The sequence below is a fragment of the Palaemon carinicauda genome, chromosome 4 (assembly GCF_036898095.1).
Source record: "Palaemon carinicauda isolate YSFRI2023 chromosome 4, ASM3689809v2, whole genome shotgun sequence".
Taxonomy (NCBI): domain Eukaryota; kingdom Metazoa; phylum Arthropoda; class Malacostraca; order Decapoda; family Palaemonidae; genus Palaemon; species Palaemon carinicauda.
The window spans coordinates 182,649,352-182,657,754 of NC_090728.1; positions in this window are offsets into that span (position 1 = coordinate 182,649,352).

Sequence of the window (8,403 nt, forward strand, 5' to 3'; positions counted from 1 at the left end):
TAAACAACGACAACGACAGCCATTACCGGATTGGTATGTTTAGGCATTGGACTGAGGGAGTTACCTTTTCAGCGGCACCCCCTCAAGGTTTCTTCTTTACTCTATTTTTCTTATTCTTTCCTCCTTAGATGAAACATTTCCCATTATTTTCTTCTGTTTAGTTCAGTTATTTCAGTTGATGTTCTGTCCTTACAACTGCATCTTTACAAATGTTACTTTGTCATGTTCATATATTAAGTGCTGGAGGTCTTTGTGGTTTCATTCATTCCTAAAAATTAATTTTTGTTTTCTATGCAATCTCACCTTTATTTTTTCATCTTTGCAATATCACCTTTAATTCTTCTGATGTTCTATTTCCAATTATGTATTAATGTACTTCTCATATTTCAGTTTGTCCAACTTTTTTTATTATTATTATTCTGAACTACAAGTAATGTAGGCTTAGCATAGACATAAAATAACAATATTCTCTTTTTTTTATTCTACATAACTTAAAATTCAGAATTATAAAAAAACTACTTTCCTTTGTTTAATAGTTATTTCAACTTTTCATTGACCCCTATTCCTTTCACTCCTGCATTCCAATTATTTTTTATTCCACCAAATTAGTATGAGCTTCTCAGTAAACACAGCTCAATCAGTTTTATTTTGATCGAAGCCAAAATGAAATGAGAAATCGGAGCTTTGACCCAATTCCTTAACAATCTCCTCTATCCATCTTTCTCCTTGTAAATATTGCTTTAAGATTGTTTCCGATATTTTTAATGTTAGTGAGAATATTACAACATATTGTATATATTTTAGCATTAAATAACCTGGGTGTATTCTTGTATGAAGTTTAACGTAGGCCTACGAAAATATCATAAAGATAATTGCGGATTAAAGCTAGATAAACGTGATAAGAGCATAACCTAGTATAAATTTCAACTGTCACAATTATTATTATTATTATTATTATTATTATTATTATTATTATTATTATTATTATTATTATTACTAGCTAAGCTACAACTATAGTTGGAAATGCAAGATGCTCTAAGTCCAAGGGCTCCAACAGGGAAAAATAGCCCAGTGTGGAAATGGAATAAGGAAATAAATTAACGATATGAGAAATAATGAATAATTAAAATATTTCAAAAACAGTAACATCAAAACTATAAAAAGACTTATGTCAGCCTGTTTAACATAAAAAACATTTCAGGTTTCAGTTTTAACCTGTGAAAATTTTAAGTATTTATATGCCAAACTGCTATGCTAATTTGGCCATGTACAATGCGGCTAGTATAGGGTAGGCCTACAGAGTTATCACTAATTATAGTATTGCATATATGAACCTTCACCTTAACATCATTTGGCCTATATGAACCAGGTGAATGACAAAGGCTAATAGATATTTATGATTACATTTACCTTTACATAAGGACAATTTCCCTCACGGTTGGGGGGGGGGGGGGGCAGCGAGTGCAGAGATACAAAATCATCTTGACGGTTACTGATAAATTCATTCCTTTATAAATTTTTTAGTCCAATCAAATTTTTTCCTTTCCTTCCATGGAATTTTTTTTTTATATTTATTCATTATCAGAATTAAAAACTCTTAATATAAAGGTAGAGGTGTCTAGTTTCAGTTCCAGTTTCATCAGACGAGATACTCACCAGAACGTCAGCCGGGCAAACCCAAAGTCCCCACTGTTGGTGCCCAACCACAGCAGTGACCTCCCCAGCAAACAGCTTAAACTCACAAACCCAGGTGGGGATCGATCTATTGCCATGCGAATGCTAGGCGAACACGTTATCACTGCAATAGCCAGTGTAATGCAAATATTTAATCTTCTAAACTTTCTGATTATAAAAAATTTCTAACATTTGATACTAAACACCTCCAGTAAATATGAGTGTCACAATCTTACCACCTTTTGCTCGACCTTGACTTTGAACTTTGACCTTAGCATGTATAAATTTGAAGTCTGAAGTTTCAAGTCTCTGTGACAACGATATCCAAACTTATGGCCGATTACGTGAATTGGACATTTTGCTTGACCGTGACCTTAACCTTGACCTTCCAAAATGTAATCATTTCCAGGTTTTTACATAACAGCTAATCCCTGCTAGTTTCATTGCTCTACGATTAAAATTGTGGTCACGAAGCTATTCACAAACAAATACATACATGCAAACAAACACACAACAGGGGGTAAAACACAACCTTCTTCCAACTTCGTTGGCGTAGGTAAAAAGGAAAAGTAAAATCATTACATTTTCATCAGTATTTTATTTGGTACTCATGAAAAAAGCTTAAAGAAATGACTGTATTTAATCAAGTACTGTACAGAATTCCTTCATTCTTAACAAAAAGAATATTGCAACAAAAACACATTGCAGTCATCTGCAAAAAGGTACAAAACAACCATTACGAGTTGGGTGCTGGCAATGCGGTGGTCACTTCTACAGAACTGGCACACGACAGTTTCGTGGTTATCACCACAATTCTTAACATAACCACAATATCATTATCATTATAAATCCGCTGTCATTTTCATTATAATCAGCGTCCTCTTCATCGTAACATAATTCTCTTTATAACCACACAACTATTTCGATCGTAGCCAAATGTTTTTCATTCAACTTTGGTAAGGAAAACCAAATGTTTTTCCTTCAACTTTGATAAGGAAAACAAAGTGGCAACCTTCACAACTTATTAGTACGTAACCTTTTTCATTATCAAAATAACACTTCATCATGACCATTTTCTATAAAGATACCTTTATAACACCTTGTTCTCACGGTCATTATTTCCAGCAGCGCGCAAAGTGGCCTTCATGTTCCGAAGTGCCAATAACTAATTTCCATTGTATTCTCCTAAAAATCTACCTGTAACTAATGAAGGATGAATAACCAACCTATTCATGAATACATTGACGTTTTCCGTGTGTCTGTCTGTCCGTCACATCTCCAAGGAATTCTGGCAAGTTTGCTTTTGTCAAACAACCGGACCTCTGACGAGAATTTGTCAAACATCCGGACCTCTGACGAGAATTTGTCAAACATCCGGACCTCTGACGAGAATTTGTCAAACATCCGGACCTCTGACCAGTTTCCTTTTGTCAAACATCCGGATCTCTGAGGAACATGCTTTGTCAAACACCCGGACCTCTGACGAACATGCTTTGTCAAACATCCGGACCTCTGACCAGTTTCCTTTTGTCAAACATCCGGATCTCTGACAAACATGCTTTGTCAAACATCCGGACCCCTGACGAGCATTTGTCAAACATCCGGACCTCTGACGAGTTTGTTTTGTCAAACATCCGGATCTCTGACGAGCGTGCTTTGTCAAACACCCGGACCACTGACGAGTTTGCTTTTGTCAAACACCCGAAACGTGGCAGAAGTGTGATTGACAGATCGTGCCTAAATGGCTAGACCGCGACTGAACCCTCTGCTAAAAAAGTGTCTGAGGTGAGAACATAAAAACAAACAACATGGCGTGTTGTCCTTTTTTTTTTAACCTCAAAATCAAAAACTATTGTAAAGATTAAGTTTAGTTTCTCTGAAATATCTTTTGTACTGACTGGTCTGGAAAGCAAGTGGTGACATTGCTTGAGAAACAATGGAAGAATCTTCAGGCCACAGTGCTTGAAGAAACACGAACACTGAAGCAAAGTGGTTTCATATTAACTGAATAACAAACGATGACTTAAAAAATAGGGGGGGGGGGGTTAAAATTCATTGAAAAAAAATATCGACAGCCATGAAGAAAGTAAGTCACTGAGGTAATGCCACCATATTCAAATATAAGAAAAAACGAAATATGTGCTTCACTAAATGAAGAACCACATTCCTGTAATTCTTTAACTGTGGATTCAAAAAGTGCAAGGGAAGATCATTGCAATATTAATTGGACAAATTCATATAAAAAATGATCTTAAGGTCAATAATTGAGAAACCCAAAGCTTTCTAAGGTATTTGTTTACAAGACCACACTCTCCATATACTTCCAAATTAGTATTACTATTACTTGCTAAGCTACAACCCTAGTTGGAAAAGCAGGATGTTATAAGCCCCGGGGCTCCAACAGGGAAAATAAAATAGCAATTGTTTTCCTCTATTACTTTTTTCATAATTCAAAATAGTTCGCTACATGGGAAACAATTTATCATTATAAAAAACTATAGAATTATATATATAAAAAAAAAATAGGCTGGTTTCCTCACTAAACGACCTGGAACTGACATCAACATAGTCAACGAAAGAGAAGTTCGTGATGCCAGCGTACATTTGATATATATTCAAAATATATGCAAAATTAAAAATGGAATTACTCAAAATTGTCCCTATTTGTGAATTGTATATTTTATGGAAACTTTTGAGTAACTACTCCATCTTTAACTTAGTATATATTTTGAATATATATAAAATGTACGCTGGCATCACAAGCTTCTGTTTGATTGACTATGTTGACGATGTCAAGTTCCAGGTCATTCACTGAGGACAGCAGGCTAGATGTTTAATAATTCGGTTTTTTCTTAATTTTAACTTGTTTCCCATGTTGCGAATTGTTTTAAACCATGAAAAAGTAATAGAGGAAAACAATAGCTTCGCATAATTTGGCAGTAAATGGAGAGCGTGGTTTTGTAAACAAATAGCCTTTCTACCATCTTGTGGAAATTGAGGTGCACAAAGAAAAATAAACACTAAATTGTTGCCCTAGTGCTTTTAGTATCTACACAATGTGATGTTAACACAAGCTTTTATTAGTCTGATATTATATATATATATATAATATATATATATATATATATATATATATATATATATATATATATATATATATATATAATATATATAGATATACTGTATATATATATATATATATATATATATATATATATATATATATATATATATACACTTTTCTGGAGATTTGGAATAAATAAATGTACATTCTAACCTAAAGAAAAAATATCAATACCCTTATTTTGGTATTTCCACAATCTCGCATATATATTAATTAGTATTTTATTACTATATTTTTTTTTCAAAAATATCCAGTTTTTTATATTCATTTGTATATAACTTTACATTAAGCTTTGTACACTCTTAGCATTTGCAATCTATTATGCTCAACAAAAGGGTATATAACATGTCACTTAAACATATTGCAATTATGAATCCTACGTTACCTCTTCACGCAATTTATATCAACTGCAAATGATAGTTTTAAAAACCTCTTCAGCCATCGAAAAGTCTTGAACTTGCATCTGTGAGATACAAGATACAGTTACATGAAACGTGTTCTGTAATGCTGCTAAAGAGTGCGCTTTCTAAGTTTCAATATAGCAATAACTAAGCAGTGTGTGTCTGTCTCCTACCATTTTTCCTTTAAAGCAACAACAAATATTTAAAAGCCATCAATCTCCCTGAAAATCTACTATTACTTGCTTGTTGGTGACTGCGATACTGCCTTGATCCCTATAATTCATCAAGCATGCTTTTGCCTTTTGCCGTCAAAATTTGCACCAAGAAGCTAACATACTTTCTAGATGGGTGCAATATGCATGAGTGTTCATTTTGGTGACTCCGTGCAAGCGCAAGCACGCACGACTTCAAAGATGATGTCGCCGATACTTGGTGATAAAATTTGCCGACAAAAATTAAAAGCCGTCAAGTGGCCATCTTTAGGGAACTGCTTTGATCTCACAAGACTGTTCCAGACTGGACGGGAGCTGAAGGTTTAATTTTCTTCACACCCTTATCATAAATGAAATTGAAAGGGAAAACTATTAAGGTTTAAAGGCCGTTCATAAATGGCAGAGGCAAGGGACAGTGACATTGCCCTATCAAGCAGGACAATGTCCTAGAGACTGATCATATATACATATGATCAGCGCCCAAGCCCACTTCTCCAACAAAGCTAGGACCAAAGAGTGCCAGGCAATGGCTGCTGACGACTCAGCAAGTAGACCTACAGGCTTCGACAAAACCCCCATCCTTAGCTCACAAGGATGGTGAGGTTGCAGCGACCAAAGGAACTAAGAAGTTTGAACGGGACTCGAACCCCAGTCTGGCGATCACCAGTCAAGGACGTTTCCACCAGGTTTCAAGCGGGTAGTCTTACTTTATGCATATCATAAAAGGGCATTTTAAAATTCAGTTAAACTTCAGTTATTGCAGTGACATCATGTCAGTCACGTTGCTGAATTACTTCTGTATATGAAAGGAAATAGTCAGAAAAGAAATAGTCATTATATACTACACTGTCTCATGCTATTGACGTTTATGGGGAAGAAAAAATCCTAACTATATACTTTGAAAAGTATTCAAAGTTGTGTAGAAAATAGGAAATCTGAATAAATGTATCATATATTGTTCCTATTGTGGAAATGATGATTAGGAAATATGCACTATAATGTTCTATACTATTATGAATTCAGTAGAATAACATTTTCATGAAGATCTATTCATATTCTTAAACTGTTTTCTTATGGAAAAACTGTATATCTTATCAAAATCACATGGAACCAGGGATCTATTTTCAAAAAAAAAAAAAAAAAAAAAAAAAAAATTTGGCTATGAGTAAGCCAAGTAAACCAACTACATTATTTCGACTTCTAAAAAATTATAATTGCAAAATGACTAATATATCACAAAATACCTCAACACTGTAGTTCAGTAAACTACTTGATGCTTCTGTAAATATCATAGAACTAGAGATTTATTCCAAGACAACTTGAAAAATGGAAAATATGAAGGTGTGGATCTGACCCAAGGTAAAATCATCTATAGATTGATATATATATATATATATATATATATATATATATATATATATATATATATATATATATATATATATATATATATATATATATATATATATATATATATATATATATATATATATATATATATATATATATATATATATATATATATATATATATATATATATATATATATATATATATATATATATATATATACATATATATATAATATATATATATATATATACATACATACATACATACATACATACTGTATTTATATGTATATGTATGTATATATATATACATGTATATGTATATGTTTATGTATGTATATATATATATATACAGTATATATATTTATATATGTTTATGTATATATATATATATATATATATATATATATATATATATATATATATATACATATATATATATATATATATATATATATATATATATATATATATATATATAATAATAATAATAATAATAATAATAATAAAATAATATACTGTATACTTATACACATATTTATCAAGCTTTTTCACAATTATTTTCCTTACTGCAAATGACAAATAATCACATTTGATTAAGCTCAGACTTCCAAAGTGATATAGGAATAAAAGAAATTTCAAGAAATCCTCGTCCCCATGATGTAATTGCATCAACACGACCGCAGTAATCTCTGTTCGTATTCAGGAGAAAGGAAAATTAATGTAATCTCTGTTCGCATTCAGGAAAAGGGTAAACTAATGTAATCTCTGTCCGCATTCAGAAAAAAAATGGAAAAACTAATGTAATTTCTATCGGCACACAAGAAAAAAGAAAAACTAATGTAATCTCCATCCGCATTCGGGAAAAACTGATGTAATATTTATTCGCATTCAGGAAAAAGGAAAAACTAATGTAATTTCTATCCTCGTTCAGGAAAAAACTAATGTGATATCTGTTCGCATTCAGAAATAAACTAATGCAATCTTTATTCGCATTCAGGAAAAGGAAAAACTAATGTAATTTCTACCCTCATTCAGGAAACTAATGTAATTTCCATTCGCATTTAGGAAAAAGGAAATACTAATGCAATTTCTATCCGCTTTCAGGGAAAGGAAAAACTAATGTAATCTCTATACGCATTCATGAAAAAGTAATGTAATTTCTATCCGATTTCAGGGAAAGGAAAAACTAATGTAATTTCTATCATCATTAAGGAAAAAGTAATGTAATTTTCATTCGCATTCAGGAAAAAGGAAAACCAATGTAATTTCTATCCGCTTTCAGGGAAAGGAAAAACTAATGAAGTCTCTATCCGCATTCAAGAAAAAGAAATATCTGTTCGCATTCATCAAAAAGGAAAAGCTAATGGATGGATAGGACTGTAGGAGGGTTGTGGCTGTTCGTCTGAGGGGTGTCGGGGGTGGGAGAAGGATTAATAAAAAAAAAAAATTCTCCTATAGGCTTATCTAGCAAGCCTCATTGCCTAAGTCATATTAGGCTACTAGAGAAGAAAAGCTATACGTAATTTAATTAAGATAAAAATTAAAACCCTAATCTAGATCATGTCATCTTTACTCAATGGACGTGAAATTAAAGCAATGGAAATATTATCCTTAACAAGACGCAATTGAAGGTCGCA